Source organism: Catharus ustulatus, chromosome 1 (assembly GCF_009819885.2).
Source record: "Catharus ustulatus isolate bCatUst1 chromosome 1, bCatUst1.pri.v2, whole genome shotgun sequence".
Classification (NCBI taxonomy): domain Eukaryota; kingdom Metazoa; phylum Chordata; class Aves; order Passeriformes; family Turdidae; genus Catharus; species Catharus ustulatus.
Genome location: NC_046221.1, coordinates 23,015,891 through 23,036,745, shown reverse-complemented (window position 1 = coordinate 23,036,745; position 20,855 = coordinate 23,015,891).

Genomic DNA, 20,855 nt, shown 5'->3' with positions numbered 1-20,855 from the left:
TTGCTCGCCCTGGCCGGCACTGCAGGCTCCTGCACCGCCGGGCTCTCCCACGCTGCTGGCCCCGATTCTGCTGGGCTTCCCCCGCTGCCAGGCAGCCCCACCCGCCGGGCTTCCTGCTTCTGCCATGCTCCCCTGCACTGCTAGCCCCAGTTCTCCCAGGCTCCCCCGCCCTGCTGGCCCGGGCTCTGCCGCCCCCCCTGCCCCGCCCTGCTGGCTCAGGCTCAGCCGCCCACCCCCCACACTGCTGGCCCCGCCTCTGCCAGGCTTTCCCACCTCAGCCGGGGCCGGCCGGGCTCCAGCTTGGCTTGGGGCTGCCGCGGGCTCTCACTTCCGTGTTGGCAGCTTTTAGAATATTGTTCATATATTAACCGCCCCGGAATATTGGCTGCACTTCCGGGTTTCCACCAAAATTTTGGTCAAATTGGTGCGGCTTGTATTCGTGAAATTACTGTAATTTCAAATATGTTATACTAACTTAAAACTTTGTCTCCTGGAACCAAACATATTACTTTTGTGATCTGTATATGCCTGTACTCTGCTCAAAGTAGGCAAAGAACGGACTAAAAACAACCTTCAGAATGGGGCAGATGAGTTTTTATGATCTTAAATTTTGATGTGGCACTTTGGTACAAATGCTCTGTCACAATTGCTTCCTGCATTTGCATTTGGGGATTGCCATCTCTTGTGGCCAACTTATTCCATAACAGAACCAGAAAAAATCTGTTAATCAGAAAGGTGAAAATTACTCATACAGGTATGAGCTAAAGTTATTTTTAACAGGATTCTGAATTCAAACAGTGTAGAACAACGTCTTTGAGCATTGAATAGATTCCAGTGAAATGAACTTGAAGAGCTACACCCGTACTATAATATGTATCTATTATGTAAAATTTTTCCATAATTTGCTGCTAAAAAGACTTTCCAGAGCTAAGTAGTCTTGTCTCAGGAGGACAGTAAAAGGTGCATCTTTTTGATGAAGCAAATTCTTATCTGTTAGAGCCTCTCATCATACAACTATGAAGTCACACAAATACGAGCCTATTTTTATAATAGTTTAGAAGTATTCAGTTCCAGCTAGAGGCAAGAGAGATGCAACCATTTTGTGTGAGTGTGACGTTAGAAGTAAGTGGTTTTGGTGTATAAGCCTGCAAGTTTCCACAGGAGTGATGTGAATGCAACAGTAGCTTCTGATCCCTTAAACTTTTTCTAAGACCCACATCAGCTATAAAATATAGGGTAAAGTTGAAAATAAAGTTTTAATTGCCAGTTATAATTTTTGAGACTTCTACTGACAACTCCTGATTTGTTAAAATGGGTCATTGTTTGTTAAAATGCAATTAAAGTCAAAAAGATTGGATGTGGGCCTTCTTGCCCACTTCTCAATGCAATCCACTGCTGTCTTCCCAGTTCAGGCTCTTTCTTTTTTGCACACCCACACATGGTCATCACTGCTTTTTATTATATTCTACATGACAGCTACATGCTCATGTCACCTAATTCTCTACCTTTTCAGTGGAATAAGTCTGTGTTTTTGGTTTTTTGGGTTTTTTTAAATTTTTTTTTTTATTTTTTAAGGAATGGAAGGTGATAGTCGGGTGACCTTATACAGGCTGGAGAGTGTGCTGCTCAAATACTAAATAGGTTGCACATGCTCAGCACAGGAAACTACCATGCCTCTGCTGTAGAATCAGTGGACTTGGGAGTGGAGTCAGAATGCATAGGTTCCACTAATCTCCAGACTAAAGTGTCATGCTAAACACTGGATTGTACTATACCTGCTGCTGCAGGCCTGCACATTCCACAAGTGAATACAGATGGCATTTATCTCAGCAGGAAAAAGGGCTTGGTCAGTTTAAATAGTGACCCAACTAAACTAATTTTGAGCACCCTTTGACAATTGATTAAGAACATTCTGATGAACATTTTGGTGTCAGCAGACTGGCTACTGTGAGCAACGTCTCTTTTGGTCCATTAGTCTATAGTGCCTTGTCCAACAAACACCAGTTGGACTGATGCTGAATGGCATCACTCAGATGAGCTGGACTAGGAGATGAGCAGCAGCACCTCCTAAAACTGGACAGTTTGGCTCATTTTGCATATTGCAGATTCCTCACTGGCCATTTCTGGGTCTTACCAAAAGGCCATCCTTGTAAAATTCTTCAGCAGTAACACATCAGTATCTTGCACTAATTGTGAGTGTCTCTAAGTTGGACACAATATCTTCCTTTCATTTTCCTAATGTAAACTACCCTATACATGAAAAAATACTTGGCTCAGATTATAAAACTGCATGGGGCCAATGCCCCATGAAATGAATAAAGTACTCTGGCCCTAATAGGTCTTTAACCAGCCTCATCTGGCAGATAGCCAAAGAGTAAAAACAACTTGGTGATTCCTCATGATTTACTGCTCTGTAATAAATTAATATTACCTTATTTCAGGGAAAATAGAAGGCAAGAAAGGGAGGAAGGAGAATATACAGTAATTTCACGAATACAAGCCGCAGCAATCTGACAAAAATTTTGGTGGAAACCCGGAAGTGCGGCTAATAGTCGGGTGCGGCTAATATATTAATAATTTTCTGACATTTACAACCCCAGACGTGCCAGCCAGAGTGCCGAGCCAAGCACCGGCCAGTAAAAGCCGGCATTTCGCAATTGTTACAGTGTTACCGTGTTGCCCTGGCTCCCTGCAGGCAGCACGGGGGGCGGGGAGAGAGGCGGGAGAGCTCTCTTTCCTTCTCTGCTGCAGCCCAGGGGAGGAGGGGGCGGGGGCGCCGCCATTGCCGCGGCCCGGGGAGGAGAGGTGGGGGGGGAGCGGGGGGCGCCGCCATTGCCGCGGCCCGGGGAGCCGACGGGGGGGGGGGCGCTGCCATTGCCGCGGCCCAGGGAGGACACGGGGGGGCCACGCCGCCATTGCCGCGGCCCGAGGAGCCGACGGGGGGGAAGTGCCGCCATTGCCGCGGCTCGGGGAGGACGTGGGGGGGCCGCGCCGCCATTGCCGCGGCCCGGGGGGGGGGCGGGAAGTGCGCGCCGCCATTGCCGCGGCTCGGGGAGGAGGCGGGGTGCTTTGTCCACGCCCGCCGCCAGCGCCACGGGCGCGGGAAAGCTCCGTCCCCGCCCGCCGTCGCTGCAGTAGGAGCGGGGGAAGCTCCGTCCCTGCCTGCCACCGCGGGGCAGCGCCGACCCGGGGTGACCGAGCCCAGGGGCAGCAGCGGCCGACCCCGAGTGGCAGCACCGGGCTGGGCCACCTGGCCCCGTCAGCGGCCCCTAGCGGGCCGAGCCTGCACAGCCTTAGCTCAGCCAGTAAACCCCGCCCTCCCGCGGTTCTGTTACTAATTGCATGCGGGTCCTCGCTGCGAACGACAGAGCGGCTTATATTCGTGTGCGGCTTATCTATGGACAAAAACCGAAATATTTGCCAACACCCAGAGATGCGGCTTATACTCAGTGCGGCTTGTATTCGTGAATTTACTGTAATCTGATTTTAGTGCAGGAGAAAGAAAAGTGAGGAAAAAGATTATAAAAATATGTGCTGGGAAAAATAAAGTTTCTCCTTATCCCATTGTTTGAACAGCTACCATACATTTCAGAGAATGAAGCTACTTTGATTAATTACATTATACTTTTATAGTGTTTTGTTGATTAGCAGTAAGGACTGTTAAAAAAATTTGCTAAGGTGTTATATCATATCCTGACACTTGTGTGCTGTTTTAAAAAATCATCCTGTCACAGAAGGATGCTAATGACTTAACAACCTAAAGCTTGCCAGCTCCTGAAACCTTGATGTTTAATCTAGATAAATGTGCTTGTTTATATAGCTGTGTAATCAATGTGTGTAGTAGAATTATGGTACTATGCAACCATTAGCTCTATTTACATAAATATTATGTTTTATCAATGGACAAATGCATCCTTTCATGCTAGAATGTATCACAGAAAGAAATTTAGCATTTTAATGACAACTTTTTATGGCAGATTGGTTGTTTATAACATATAGTGTAATTTTTCGTAAAGCTTCAGGAGTCATCGTAGGAAATTGTTTTGATTGGATACAATTCAAAAATTACCTGGCTTGGGAAATTTGAACTTTCTCAGTCGTTACTAGTTTGTGTACTATGAGGAAAACTGTTCCTGGCTGGATGTTTCTCAAAACAGTAGAAATTCTGTTCTATATTTGTAACTTGTTAATATATTCAGTAAGCTTGTTTTTGGAAGAGCTGTTGATATGGGAGTTTGAAGTATATGTTTCTATGAACATGATCATAGGATTAGAAAATAATAACCAAAAGGCACGGTGAAAACTATGACGGGGAGAGGTTGTTAATTAAAGCATTGAATGTTGGTTGCCATTGAGATCTGCACCAGAGTTTTTTATATCTAATAGATATATTTATACGCTTGAACACATAGAAGACAATATTTTTATTTGTGAGGCAATAGTTTGGGAAAAGACAAAAATTGATAGGAGTGGATGAATTGCAGATAGTAAATTTATTAGTAATGAAGCTTAGTGAAGGAACACACTTATGTATTAGAGCAAAGCTGGTAAATAGAAAAAAGTAAACTGGGTAAAATAAATGAGATTTTTAAAAAGTGGAAAATGTTTCCCTTGTTTTCTAAATTAAAACCTTTTCATTTTGGAACAGTTTCAAATTAAGAATGCCTTTATCTTCTATGAAATAGGTAGTTTTTTCTATAAAATGAAACAAGACTATAAAACATAAATTCTTTGGGGATGATGCAAAGTGGAAATTTTTTTTATTTGAGAAGATGAAAAGATTGGAAGGATTGATAGGGTGCAGATAGGGCAAATTCATGACTCTCACAACTTTACTTATTTGATGTTCTATGTAATGTATGCAGCCTTAATAAATTATCTTGTTGGTGTGCTATATCTGTGGGAGTTGTGAATTTGAAAGATCCATGTTTTCACTCTCAATCTTTATGTCTTCAAGAAGGATTTCTGCACTTATTTAATGCGGAGTGAGAAAGAGTCAGGAAGGCAGAGTGTTAGAGACTTTTTGAGAAGAGTGGATTAGGAGAAGATAGGAGGATTAGGAAGATGTTCTTTCAAAACATTTAGACCTGGATATAAACCCTTTCCATTTCTCTTGTGTTCCTCCTGATCCATCTTGATTCATTCCTTAGTATTTCACAGGAACTGAGAACTTTCGGTAAATGCAGTAGGGAAAAGTGCCACAATTACTCATAAAGTCCTGTGTTTTCTTCTGCTGCATTGAACAAAATGTGCTGAAGTGACCCAAAAAGTGTTCCCTCATTTTAATTACTCCATGCATTCCAATGAACACCAGGTGCTGAAAAGTAGTAATGTCCAATGGACTAGGTAAACTTGCCTAATAAATTTTCAAATTAGGATTGTAACTTGAACAACAAAAATTAAGACTACTTTAAATTAAAGTAGTCTTAAGAATGTCTTCAAATATCTACTTGAGATTGATTTATTATTTTACTCTCAGAGAAATGCAAGTACAGAGTGGGTCTGATACAAATATTCAGTGATGAAGCCAGCAAATCATCTGAGAATTTCTGTCCCCAGTAGTTATCATTACAAATACTGTAAAAGTTTAGCTTTAAATGTTAAATGACTTTGTGACATTTAGTTTACATTTCTTCATGGAAGCATGTTTGCACGCTTATTACTTGGTGCTACGTGTGCGAATAGGTCACCAGGCCATCTGCACAGATTTCACACCGAAATCCATGTACAAATCATTAGCCAAAAATTTAACAACAGATATGAAATCCTCTAAACAGGCTTTGCATTTAGTATCAAATTTATGTTATGTCTTCATTTCTACAAACCTTTTTTTTTTTCAGTTTTCTCCACTGTGAGTAAAATGCAGATTCAACACAGATGGTTTCTAAGTGGTTTAAAGTATTTTAACATAAATTATTTGCATTCAGAACCTTGAGCTTTGTTCTCAAGACCTTAAAATTTTCAGGAAAATCAGAACTTCTTGTCATTTGTTTTCACCCACATGCATTAGTAAAATTCTATCTCCAGACTGTAATTCTGATTCAATGCCTTTTAATTGAAGATAGAGACAATTTCTTCTGTAATTTTCATCACTTAGTATTTAGGAATTAAGAGACCTGATGACCCACTATAATGGTTGGACAATTCTTGTCCTTTTTAAAAATGACCTGCCCTTGAAAAGCATTTTTATAATTTCAAGGGTGATGCTGAGGGTGATAAGAAGGGAGTTAATAACATGCCATACATATTATGCAGCTTTAAAGTGAGCCATTGTATGACTTACTCCATGAAACCTAGGTAGGCTGAGACTTTTCAGTTCTTAAAGAAAAGCTTGCATCAGAAAAGAACATCTATCCAAAGCGAACCAACCAACCAACCAACACAAACAAACAAAAAAACAAATACCCCCCCCTAAAACTCTACCCCACTGCCAAAAAACCCCCAGATCCACGAACATCCTTTCCCCCTTTGCAAACTAAACCAAACCGAACAAAAAAAAAAACAAAAACAAAAACAAAACAAAACAAAACAAAAAACCAACAGCAAAACCAACAAAAATCCAACAAAAATCCAACAAAAAAACCCAACAAAACCAAACCTTGGGAAAATATCTGTTTGTTCATGTGGTCCACTGAGCCACAACCAGCTTCCTCTATATATTGTTGAAGGCACTGGAGCCCATGGAGGTCCAGCAATGGAGATAAACTGCTATAAGCTGAGCACAACCCCCAGTACCCCTTGTTGCTTTATTGAGGTAACTGAGCATTACCTGCAACCTAACAAGTGGAAGGAGAGGAGCACGTTGAGCCTGGGAAAGGAGGAGAGGTGTTATTTCCTTAAGTATTCTAAGGTTTTTAATTTTTTTTATGATTTCTCTTGTCTCAGATACCTAAATATATACTTTAATATTAACATAACTCATAAATATCATATCATAAATTGCCAAGCTGAATAGGTTTTCCCACTGAGAGTAACTGGGAAGCGATCTCCTTGTTTTTATTTCATGCCATGCATGATCATGGCCACTTGTTTATGGATAATTAAGGGATCTCTCATACCTTCATGTCAATATCTCTGGGACAAGCTGAACTGTAAATCTTTCAATGGTCAATCTTCTGCAGAGACTGTTGGCTTACCTCATTACACTTGCTCACCTCGTCTGAAAATTGGCCTAAAGCAAATCAACCTGTCAGTCTCCTGGTCTTCTTGTTCCCTACACATATTCTCTGCTTCTCAGAATGTCTAATTTAGTTTCTCTTGTAGTAGTGATCAATGGCTGTCAGCTGTTTTTCTTTTCTCTTGAAACTGTTCCTAAATTAGCCTGTCATGTCTTCCTTGAAGGGCACATGTAAAAATTGTTCTTCTTTCTTCCACCATCAATGAGAAGTCACGACTGCTGCAAAAAACTCTTATTGAAGTTGACCCCAGCAAAACCATTCTAGTTAAGATTTCTCTTTGTCTTAGTGTCTGTTTTAGATGTGAAAACCTGACTTCTTTTTTCAGGTAGTCTCATTTATTTAAGATTTGTAAGGTATTTACTGTTACATTTTGGATTCCTTTAACAGATAAAGTGGTAGAAGAAGAAAAACACCTTGTTCAGTTTTTTTCTGCAAATAGTGGTGTGTCAATTATTGCATTATATGCCTTTGTTTTCGTGCCTATATAAGGCCCTACAGAATGTGTTTTATGGTTTCCAGTGTCTCTTACTGAGGGTGCCCATTCTTTAATATTTTTTCAAAAGCCTGTCATTAAAAATCAGTCGCTAGCAAAGTCATGTCAAAATACAAGTGTAATCATTCAGCTGAGGAAGAGCTATTTTCTCATTCTGTCATTCTTATGATCTCATTTTCCCAGTTTTCTAGCCTTTAAAATTGCAGATCTTAATTTCTAAAGTGAATCAGGGAGAAACTACTTAAGAAATTCATACTGACTTTATAAATAAGGAAAAAAAAGAGAAAAACCTGAATAAAACAGAGTAAATTTCATTCATTCTTCTTTACTCATTCATCCTTTACATGTGCTTTTGTAATTGCCACTTCAAACGTATGAAAGGAATGTGAAGGAAACTAAATTATTTCCACGCCCTCACATGCTTTCAGGACAACTTTCATCCCAGCATACAGTGCACTGCAACAAACAAGCGTTTTGGTTAGATCTGGTTTAGGTGGCAAACCAACTCTGAAGTATAGACCTTATCTAGTTTGCTTTTAGATGTCATGGGAGAACATTATCCTAAAAGTGTAAAATAAGAGGTAATTGGAGGTATGCTCAGTTCTCTATCCAGTAATGAAGGAAAACAAAAAGGGAGTCATGTCTGATTTTGTGCAATGCATAGGAATCAGGTATTAATGACTATCACAGTCTTTCTTTGCTGTTATGATGGATAGCCTTTCTCTGCTTCCCTTTGCAGTGTTCACAGTGACACTGCAGTTCCAACTAATAGGGAACCATGCTGAGATGGGATAATCTAATTTGGTATTTTCACTGAATCAGATTCTGGAAATTGAACAAAATTATTTTTCATTTCTTCACCCACAATCTTTTCTCACTCCTTTTCCTCTTACTTTTTTTTTTTTTTTTGAAAGTAGGTAGCATCACACCAAATAGAACATGGTTTTTGAAAAGATTATTCAAGAAATACTGAAATTGCTCTATCATGCCATTTTGATTCAATTTCAAACTTCAGGTTAAAAAGTAGTACCAGATAGAATGATGTCTAAAGATGCCTCTCCTCTCCTAAAGACCATCCAATTGCTAAATAACACAGGCTGTTCCCAACTGATCTCTTGCAATTGTCATGAAAAACTCTTATGTTCTGTCCATCTATTATCACTCAATACTGAATTAATAAGATTTGAAACTTTTAAGGGTGTATATTTTGAATATTTTCCTGAAATGACAGATCTACCTATCTTAGTCTGGACTTTCATTATGCATCCTTGAAGGAGAATCTATAACTTGTTCTAGAGCTTCTTCTCTGTTTCTTATCTTTCACTGCAGATGAAATATCTTAAGACATTTAATTGTTTTAAACATGGTGAGAACGGATAAAGGAGACAGATCTTGTGAATTTCACATATATTCTCAGTACTTTCCATTGTCTAATGCCCAGGAATTTCAGTATGAATGGAAATGTCATTTTATATACAAATGCATCCTAAAATGACTGTATTTTTTCACCAGTGGACTTAACTTTAAGACCTTATGATGCTTCTAAATCTTGATAATGGTGACCTGAGAGACATTATTAGTGCATCTCAGATCATGAATTTTACAATGCTACCAATCAAACAGTTTCAGGATTTGAGAAAGGAGGAATGAACTGTGTGATGTAGCTAAAGACAGCTAATTAAAAGACTAAAACATGTAAAAAATCATTGAAAGCAATGAGGTTGAAGGAAGTTTTAATTTCTCATGAATTTTCTTTGGAGGAAATACTCATCTGGTCTGAGGGAAAAAAAATAGATTGTAATGTTATTTTAAGGCTATGATTAATTTAAATCTTCTGGGAATCAACTTTACTGGATCTGTAGATTCCTACATCTAGCTTATTTTGTGATTGACAGTCATATTGTTGAAAAGATTTCATGACGTGTGATTCATAGCTGTCAAGAGAAGATAAAACATTACTTTTTCAGTCACATAAAGAAAAAAAATTGTTTTGTTTGCTTGTCATTAGTTTCAGTCAGCTTTCAGTCATTTAAAAAGACAGAAACAAACTTGTGAAATTTGAAAGTGCAGCCTAAATAACACCCAAGCAAAGCCCCAAATTTCCTAGATTGGTTTTCCTATAATATTTATAATTCAGAGCAAACTAGAGTGAGAATTAGACAAATGAGCAAGCAAGGAAAACCTCAAACTGCTAAGCAGCAAAATTGTGTGGGTAACAGCATCCACTGTTTGCCCTTAGTAGGATATAGCCTGAATGTACAGAAAACTGATACCAGCCTGGCTCTAATGTCAAGTCTCAGCTATGCTACAGCCAGGGAAAGGAAAAGGCAAGTAATCAGCTGTCCTTCAGTGGCTGTCTGGACTGGGGTGCCTTTGGATATGTGTTTGATGCAGAGCCCATCAAAGAGTGCCTAGTGACTCTTCAATTAAAAATGTTCTTAGACCTTGCTCTTCTCTTTTTCAACTCTGTCAGCTCCATGGGTAGATGACTGTCTGCACATTTTTCAGATTTAATGGTCATTACAAGTAAAATAGATGGGGGGAGGGCAGTGGTTTGGGAGGAAAAAAACGGAATCCTTGAAGTTTGACATATTTCTTATTTTTACTTGATTAATTTTGTCCCAGTGTGAATGAGATTTTTATTGAAAATTAGAAGGATGTTTTTAACTTTGCTGGACTTATTTTCTATTGCTGGATAATTTGGAATGCCTGTTTTGAATTTCATGTGAAAGTCACAGAACTACACATTAATCAGGCATCTATTGAGTATATTAATCTGTTCTGGATAAGTATTGAATGATATGATTGAGAAATTAAATTTTAAAACAAGATGTATCCAGTTTAGGTAATGCATCTTGATGATTGTGAGCCCACAGCAGTCAAGAAAGTTGAAGGAATCTGTACCAGGAATCTACTCTGTAAAACAGGTACATAGTAGTTAAATGCGCAGATGCTCTTCTGCATTAGTGAGTGTCAAAGGATTTGGGTCCCTTGCTTTTACTTGAAAATAAGAGTGGATATTGGCATGCATTTTTAGATTACACCTGAGACATTAATTTCCAACATTAGTTATAATCCTCATGTCTCTGTGGTGCAGTTTTAAGCAGTAACTTATATATAAGCACACTAAGTAGTTAAGCCCCTTGTATTTGTATGTATGAACTCATAAATGTACTGAAAAACACTGGTTCCTGTTTGCCATCCTCTCTTCATGCTTGTTTATCTAAGTGCAAAAATGAGCACCACGTGGATGCCAAGCGGGACAAACCTTTGCACCAAGGTGATGAAAACAAAGAAATGTCTGAACTTAATGGTCCTTAACTTTCATCTTCTTTTTTCAAGGTGTGGGTTTGTTGTTTTGTTTTTCAGAGGGAGAGCAGAGCATATAATTAGAGTCAGAGTTTAACATTTTCTCTGTGGTGCTTACTTTATTCACTTTCAGAGTCGCTGACTAGTTTCCTTCTTTCAGCTGGGAGCAGCCAACTTGTATTTCAAATAAATCTTTCATCTTTTTACTCCAGTCCATTCTGTCTGGATAATCTTACATCCTTTATTTATAGGTATAGTGAGCAGTAAATAAAGACAACATACTGTGATTTTGTAAACAAGAAACAAAAAATGAAAGAGAAAACCACAGGGTGGATAGGTCCATGATTTTTTTAAGCTTATTTTAGATTTCATTTTTAAGGGGGAAAAATATCCAGACAAAAACAAATTTTATGGAAGCAGTGTGTTCACAGATAGCAGAATTTATGCAATGAAAGTTCAGAAATGTATAATAAATAGTTTGTTCTGAGTTTTCAGCCCTCTTCCTTCCCATGGAGTAGACCTGGATACTTCTTATTTATAGACTTTAAAGAAGAATATAAATCTCTGAAAAATGGAATTGTGAAAGAAGGAGGTGGAAAACCAGTCCCAAAAATGTATTCATGAACACAAAAAAGTTAAAAATGAGTTTGTAATTTACTGCAGCTCAGAGGCAGCAATAACTAATACACTGGAAATTTACCCATTTTATGCATCTATTTTGCCTGCTTTACTGCTCTGCTGTTCATAAAAAGAGCATTTATTTCAGCAACTGTCATGTCACTTGGCATTTATGTGATCTCTGAGCTATGTGTGAAAATGCACTTTTTTTCCAGTTTCAATTTTTATTGAAAAAGTTATTTATTTTACAAATTGGTATCAAGGTGATTTGTTCTCCTGTCTAACTAGTTTTACTGTTCTATTTTTATTATGTTCATTCTTATCACTGGGGAATCAGAACCATAAATCACTTGGTTTTGTTTTTCATGTCCTGGATCCTACTATTGGAATTGCATTCTGTCCTCTGCGTGTTGCAGTCTTAATTCCTCCTCCTCTTCTCCCACTACAAAGTGTGAGATTAGAAGCTATGTTTTCCAATTCTTATACATTTTCTTAGTCTTATGCTGCTCTTTTGAGGTTCTTTGAATGGTCTACTGCATTTTGCACTCAGTTGTGTCTTTTGACAGTTCACTCTGATGTTTCTCTTTGTTCTTCTCGTTGTTCTGACCTCTCCCCTGTGTGCTGCAGAGCTGCACTCCAGTGTTGGAGCTGCTCACGTCTGCCTTGGGAACCTCCCCTGTCCTGTACAACTGCCAGCACCAACTGTGCAATGAGAGGCATCAGCTGCATAAAAGAGCTAGACAGGGGAAATGCAAGGTGATCATCTTCCTGAGCTAAGGTTCCTGATGGCTGTTCAGAGATATGCTGTGGTGCCATACCTCTCCTTTGAAATAACAGATTCACAGATTCCTCACTTATCACCTAGAAGGAGTGAAGAACATTAGGTAATCTCCTGAGGGCCTCACTGTAGTTTCCAGATGTTTTGTTCCTAGTTTCACCTCCAAAAATGCCAACTGAAAGGGAGCTAGAAGATTAATTAACTACACCAAGCATTTAGAATTTAAAAGAAGAATAAATTTAAAAGTAGCTGAAGAGATAGTCTGAGCGTGCTCAGTTGCAGTTTTCTTTTATCAAACCTGACTTTCTACAAAAACCTGCCCCTGTATTTACTCAACTATTACATGAACCTGTAGGTCAACTCATTTCTCTGCTCTTTTGTTATTGCTGTCAGCTTAAGTGGCCATGCTTCTTTAAGAAGGTTGGCATAAAATGGAAGCCGTTTATTTCTAATCCCAAGCTTTACATGTGACAAGGCCATATTACTCCTTCTTGGTCTAAAACTGATCACAGAATAAGTGTCTGCTCAATGGCTATTGATGGGGAAATCTCATCTGTTGCCTTGGCAGTTTCAGTATATTTAGAAGCTGAGAACCCAGATGTGAGTGCACTGTGCTTGTTTATGACTAACACAATCTGCAGGGCCACTCAGTCCTGTAAAATATTCAAGGCTTTTCCCTTGCTTGAGATAATTTAGCTGCAGTGTCTTTTCTGGGCTTCACATTTTGTCCTGACACGGTGTAGAATTTATAGGGAAGGGGTAAAGGTGGAATGAAACCTAATTCTGAGGAAATGAGTCAGACTTGCTGTCTTCTGAGCATCAGTTGTGAGAGAAAAGAGGGCAGGCTGCGTCATTCAGGAGTGCCCACCTGTGCACCAGGTATTTTTACGACTGCATTTCTATTCCCATGGAAAAGCCTTTTGTGTTCCCTTGTACTGTGTCAGATGTCTGCAAGCCAAACAGCAACTGCATTACTTCTGTGCTATAAGGGCAAGCTGGTAGCTGGCCCATAAAATAATAATGGGAGAGTTGTAAAATGCTCTGAGAGATCTGCTCAGCTGACATCTGCTTATTTCATGAAAGCTGTGCTTCTATTTGCATGCAGCACACTGTCTGATCCTGAAGGAGATCCCAAGCATAGGTGTGACCCACAGATAATCAGTCACATTTGCTTTACGGGGCAGTTTCATTTTCTGTGCATCTGCTCTCAGACAGACCACTGCAAACACTCCTGCCAATTATTAATTCTCCTTTGCCTCAAAATTCCGAGGAAAAAGCCAGAGTGCTGCTGACAGAAACATAAAAGCACAGACTCTGCTAGCTAACTCTGAACATTGCTTTATTAAGCCTGGTATTCTGCATCCAGCAGTAGCTAATGCGTCATGCTTCAGAGGAAAGGCAAACCCCACAATTTGTGCAAAGCCATAAAATAGAAGTATTCCTTGCCAAGCCTGCAGCCATCAGCTTATTCCCTGAAGCATAAGATTTGATTATATGTTTGTTTCTTGGGGAGAAGAGCTGTGAGTATTTAAGCTTTTCAGGCTGGAGATCATGCATTAGATTAACCTGGAGGACTCTGAAGCCCATGTAGAACAGATTGTGGAATTCCCTTGGCAGAAATGAGCAAAGCAGCCATTACTAACATGCTGTCATACTGTTAACTGGAGCCGAATGACAAATCCATAGGAAATTTTGCTTCTATTTCTGCTCTTGAGCTATCAGTGAGAAGCTTGTGATTTCTTTTGGGTGTAAGTACCAACCTTATTTCCCACATAGTCTCTAAGTTTGTTTTGTGTTTGCAAACATTATAATCTTTTATGAGTAGTAGCTGGGATTGAAGAGCTGGATCATAGCTCTTGTTTGCATCTCTAAGTGTGGACTGCCTGCAAGGCCTGGGAAGCAACAGTTTTGGCTCTGTTCACTTTTCTACCTACCTCTGGATCATCTTATTTTTTCCCATTCTAGGTAAAACATAGTACTTTCAATTTGATTAGAGTTTTTAAAAAATATTTTATTTTTAATTGTTTTTGTCTGTTTGTTTGTTCTGGAACTATTTAATACTTGCAGAGGAAACCAATGCAGACAGTACCTATGCCTCCAGTCACACATAATTTGGGGCTAGCCTGAGTTTTATGAGGAAGATATATCTGGAGAAGGCAGATGGAAAAAAATAGAAAAAACTTTTGATTTGAACTATTATCCTGTGGCTTGTGAGAAACCTGAAAAAGGTGAAAGAATCTGCAAGATTTGAGATTGCACCAAAGATGGATTCAGATACTGCCAGGCTCAGGTATGAAACCCCTGGCAGTGCAGCAGAGAACGAAATGCATTAACCTGGTTAATTAATGCAAGGCTTTGCTATAAGCAAAGCTTCTTACCTGTCTGCTCCAGTTTTTGATAGAAAATGCCTTTTTTTCTTCATATAGTTCGTCTTGTGAAAGGCAGGAGGTTGTGCAGTATTTTCTTCAAAAGTGGTAAAGTTTTAGCTTTGAGTGGGAGCTAAGGGCAGTGAAAGGTTCCTGACACCTCCCGGCATAAGATTTCATAACAACTCCTATACTGCTCCCCCTGCTTTGGCAATAGCAACTTTGTGATTGAAGATTAAACAACTGGCAGCAGCAGTGGATGCTTGCATCTGAGTTAAGTCTCAGCTCTGCCAATACAGAATAGCTGTGTTGTCTTGTGGGTGTAGTTGAGGGTTCATTTTTCCCTACATCAAGAATCTTGAGCCTATGAGTACCATCCATTCTTCAGTTTGGAAGCAGGTCCAGCATTGTCCCAAAACCACCTGGATGCTGTGGTTTTCTCCTAGCTGCACAGGATGGATTGCTTGGCTGGATGGGACTGAGGTGTTGGTGTAGGATTGAGGAATACCCAGTCCTAGTGGTGTGGTCTCAGGGATCTCCTTATAGCAATGGTAGGTGGATCTGGCTTGTTGCCTGAGATTGATGGTCCTTCACCTGCCATCTTACATTTCTCTGACAGTTCCTGGATTGTTGGTGGAGTCTGTCACCACCACCTGACCCACTCTGCTCACCTTGCTCAGGTACGCTGCTCTGATCAGAGAACTCATATCTGTAGGATGCCCATAATGGATTACTCCTCTAGTCTGGACCTGTAATAGCCCTGAACAACTTGAAAGAAACCAATTTTTCAATCTCACTTGCAAAATGCAATCAATTTTTCTGATTTCAAGGGTATTGCACATTGAGAGAAAATAGTGAGTGAAAAGTATTATTTCCAAGTTATAAATCATGATATTTCCTAGCTTTAATTTACTCCAGTTTTTTGGTATCACATGACTGGCTTGCTCATCAATCAGTTTTTATTCTTTCAAACAATAAGAGATCTTATAAATGTATTGATTTGGATCAGAGATTACATACAAAAATATTACTAATAAAAAACCTATTCTATAAAAAGTAATTTTTTGCCCTTTGGAGCATGAAATTTACTATCAAAAGTATTCATGAAAAGTAAAATTGTGGCAAAAAGCAAAATTGCTTACAGGTGATTCCTGCTACGCAGAAGTATGTAATTTTCTATTTCATAAGAACTAAACTCTATGTTCTGGTGCAAAGTGTGAACTTAAGTTATAAAATGCATAATAGTTCCTTCATGTCTATTTTCAGGCATCTGAATTTAGTTGCTCCAAATTTATGTTCTTTTAGGAGTAAAGATTAAAACTGATTTATGTAGAAACATTTTAATGTCGACATAAAACATGATTCAGAACAAAAAACCAGCGTGCCATTGCACTGCATCACTATCAGCCCAAATACCTCAGAATGAAAAGGGCTGAGTAATATTACTAAGAGGTAATGCTGCCCTTGCTGCTCTTCTGAAGTTATTAAAAATTGCTTAATTTCCAAATTTTAGTGGGGGAGGGAGTTAGCAAGAATATGAACAGCAATGTCACAAAACATTTTCAGTCCACCAATACAATTGAATTCAATTTCTGTGTGTATAAGATTTTCATTTCCTTGGAGCCAGGGTGGGAGCAAAGTGATAGGCTCAGCTTGGCTGACATTTTCCTACCACCGTTCTGCAATAAGATTGCATACCATCTTGCAATATAAAATTGAGAAAACTGGTTAATATTTCCCAGTGCCACTGAATCTCCTAAGCTTTATTTAAGGTTATGAGAACAACAGAGTATCAGACCACAAATGTCATTTTCTAGATCATTGTTTTGGTCTCCTCCTCTCCCACTTCTCCTGTCACTCAGCAGAATGCACCTTAGACACTCAGCTGGGACTGCATTTTCAAGTTGTCTTCTAAATTTTTTTTTTTTACTTGAAGGTTTTAAACCTTAATTCCTCTTCTGCTTGTTCATTGATGGAGCTGTTCCCTCTTTACTCACACTGTGATCTGTCCCAAATTCAAGCCAACAAATTAAGTCAGGAATTTGACAGAAGTGACATGGATTTTTCACAAGCAGTATTTTTGGAATTTAGGTGTCCTTCACATAACATTGTTTAGTACTGCATTCCCCGGAATTATTGTATTGTTTCAATCTGAAATGAAATAGAATCAGTGACGGCATTGCCATAACTTGCTCTTTTTCCATGGTTTATGCATTATAAAGCATTTAAGATTAAATGCATATTGAATATAAAAAATATTAAATATAGGAGAATATAACTTTATCAGGCTTACTTTACGGCAGTAAACCATTTCTAACGTGTCATGCAAACTCTTATTTTCATGATGTTTTTGTCTCATGGGATATCAGGCAACTACAGATTAACACTGAGCCTTAAAGTCAGTGTACCTATTAACCACTTAGTAATTCAACACATTGGGGTGTTTCATACATTAATTTCTTCATTGATCAAAATAATATTTGAGGTAAAGGATCTCTGCTCACAGGAAGCCAGTTGGATTTGCATGAGTTTGGAGAATCAAACTCAGCTGTTCTGAGTGCATCTACACTGGCAGTTTAAGGTATAGTATAGGTGCTTTTTTTTCAGTGTGAGTCATTCTACGTTTTGCCCTTGATGTACTATAGATGACAATTTTGTGCCACCCCTTATATGCAGAAACTGGATTCTTTCTCTAACCTGGACAAACAGAAAATTTCTGGTATGAAAAAGATTACTTTTGCTATTTAGTTTCAGCCATGTCACTTCTCAAATCAAGTTCATAGTGCCAGTAGATGTGAAAGGGAGATACTGATGACAGGAACATTCAAATTCAATATTACCACTAAAAAACTGAATCTTGGAAAAATATAACGTCTCAAGTAGTCATTCACCTTTCCTCAGTTTTTTGTGTTTTCCATCAAAACTGCTAAATATTAAATGGAGAATATGTTTCTAACTGTCTAAGCTGATTTCATTCTCCAAGTACCCAGCTCCTCTTTGTGCATTACTGTACTTTAGCACATAAACACGAATCATCAAAATTTCACTTCAATTTGTTGACTTGTAAGCATTTTCAGAAGCTACAATATTAGTGTACTGGTATCTCTGACCTGAGTAGCTGGTCACTAGCTGGGATCTTAGCAGCTTGCTGTCCTTGAGAAGGTGGTAACACAAGTTGGGTATTTTCCTTGGTGCTGATGATTTTACAGGGAACTTAGAACAAGCCTAGTTACTTCTAATGGTGCCTAAAGGTGCCAAGCACTCCACAGCTTTATCAAGATCTGAGATTGCCTGCAGATGAGAGCCAAGGTTGAAGGCAGCCTTCAGAGCCTTCCCATCCAGAAACCTGCCAGGGTCTGGGCAGGAAGAGGGTCTGACCAGACATGCAAACTGCAGAGAGCAGCCTTCTCACCCTGAAGCTTGAAAAATATTCTCACCTGGCTATTGAAAAACCCTGTTCAGATAAAGACTGATTACTAAAATTACGTTAGAGAAATATTAGGTACAGTAGTTTCACGAATACAAGACGCACGGATTATAAGCCGCACCCCCGGTGCCTCGACAATGTTGCTGTCTTTGTCAATAGATAAGCCGCACCCCGAATATTAGCCGCACTTTCGTTCGTCGCGAGAATCCGTGCGCAGCTTTCACAAATTGACCAATTAGTAAGAGGATCGCGGCATAGCGGGCTTTACTGGCTCGGGGCGGGGCCAGGCAGGCTCGGCCCGCTCATGGTTGCCGACGGGGCCGGGTGGCCCAGCTCAGCGCCACGGCTCGGCGGGGCTGGCCGGGTGGTGCTGCCGCCGCCGCCGGGCTCGCTGGCCCCCCTCTCCCGTCAGCACCGCCCCGCTGCCGCGTTCGCTCGCCCGGCTGGCAGGGCTGCCGCCGCCGGGCTCGCCGTCCGCCCCGCTGCCGCTTTCGCTCGCCCCGCGCCGCGCCCGCCCCGCGGCGCTTTCGCGGCTCGCGGTTCGCGGCTCGCGGCGGCGCTTTCGCGGTTCGCGGCTCGCGGCTCGCGGTTCGCGGCTCGTGGCTCGCGGTTCGCGGTTCGCGGTTCGCGGTTCGCGGCTCGCGGCTCGCGGTTCGCGGCTCGCGGCTCGCGGTTCGCGGCTCGCGGTTCGCGGCTCGCGGTTCGCGGTTCGCGGCTCGCGGCTCGCGGTTCGCGGCTCGCGGTTCGCGGCTCGCGGCTCGCGGCTCGCGGCTCGCGGCTCGCGGCTCGCGGCTCGCGGTTCGCGGCTCGCGGCTCGCGGTTCGCGGCTCGCGGCTCGCGGCTCGCGGTTCGCGGCTCGCGGTTCGCGGCTCGCGGCGGCGCTTTCGCGGCTCGCGGTTCGCGGCTCGCGGCGGCGCTTTCGCGAGCGGCGGCGCTTTCGCTCGCCGGGCGGCGCTTTCGCGAGCGCCGCTTTCGCTCGCCCCGCCGGCAGGGCTGCCGCCGCCGCCGCCAGGCTCGCCGGCCGCCCCCTCCCGTCTGCACCGCCGCCGCGTTTCCTCGCCCTGGCCGGCACTGTAGGCCCCCGCACCGCCGGGCTCCCCCACGCTGCTGGCCCCGATTATGCTGGGCTTCCCCCGCTGCCAGGCAGCCCCACCCGCCGGCCTTCCTGCTTCTGCCATGCTCCCCTGCACTGCTAGCCCCAGTTCTCCCGGGCTCCCCCGCCCTGCTGGCTCAGGCTCTGCCGCCCTCCCTGCCCCGCCCTGCTGGCTCAGGCTCAGCCGCCCGCCCCCACACTGCTGGCCCCGCCTCTGCCAGGCTTTCCCACCTCTGCCGGGGCCGGCCGGGCTCCAGCTTGGCTTGGGGCTGCCGCGGGCTCTCACTTCCGTGTTGGCAGCTTTTAGAATTTTGTTAATAGATTAGCCGCCCCGGAATATTAGCCGCACTTCCGGGTTTCCACCAAAATTTTGGTCAAATTGGTGCGGCTTGTATTCGTGAAATTACTGTACTTAATTTCTTGGTTTCAGATAAGCAAAAGTTAAGATTAATTGCTATAATTCTTGGGTTTGGATTAATGTGCCTTAAGAGAAAAAGAAATATCACAGGATATGGAACACTTCATAACAGGCAAATAATAAAGTTTGGGGTTTTCCTTCTAACAATACATTTTTAAAATAAACATTGTACTTGCAGAAGAACTTCTCCATTTATCACTTGTTAACAGTTATTTATCTTGAGTAATATGTTACAGGGTCAAATTTGGAAATTCAATAATTAGGGACCACCTATGGCATAAATTCACTTCCTACTGCTATAAAGGATTGCTCTGTGTATTTATGGCTAAGTATATGCTTAAGAATTTTCCTGAAAGGGCATATACACAGAACCACACTTACAAAATTTGCTGATTTAGAGTTCACATACAAAATGAGTTTTGTCATGTTAATGTCATATTATTATCATGGTGCATTATAAATTTATCTTGATTTATTACAGTGAAAAAAATTCTGGGCAGAGCTAACAAGAACAACCACGTTACAATTGATTCCAAGAAAATATGTAAAAAGCAGTCTTGTTCCTCCTCTGTGCCGGTGTTAAATATTACATTTCAAATGGCATCAAACTGTCAGCATCACACAGAGTGGATTTAGTGATCAGAACACATGCTTCATGTTGACCATCAATTCTCCTTTCAAAAACCTGACTTTTTTGTTTTGAGGCAATCTTGACCTTTCCTGTTCATGGAGTCCCTGTACCATTCAACAATGCTGACTCATTAATTCCTTCTAGATCTGCCACTATCTATTCTATTTTCCTCTCTGAGTTTCTAGCCAAAAAAAAAATTGATGATCTCCATAGTACCAAATGAATAAAAGAAAGAGTTAATTCTCACTTAGGAACATTTTACAATTTACAGTTTGTCAAAATTCCTGGAGAAAATCTAGGACAATGACTAAGCGGGACTGTGTTTTTCCTGGTAGGAATAAATTACATAAACATTTTCCTTAATTAATATTGATGTATTAAATGTTTTTTAAAATAGATCACCTACAGAAATGAGAGGATGAATAATATTAATACGTATATGGGTCATATACAATAAATAGAACAGAACTTAATTTTGCCCAAGTAAATATTGCCACTACTTTCTCTTAGTGTAATAAGTAGTTAAGCCTATTAGGCCAACCTC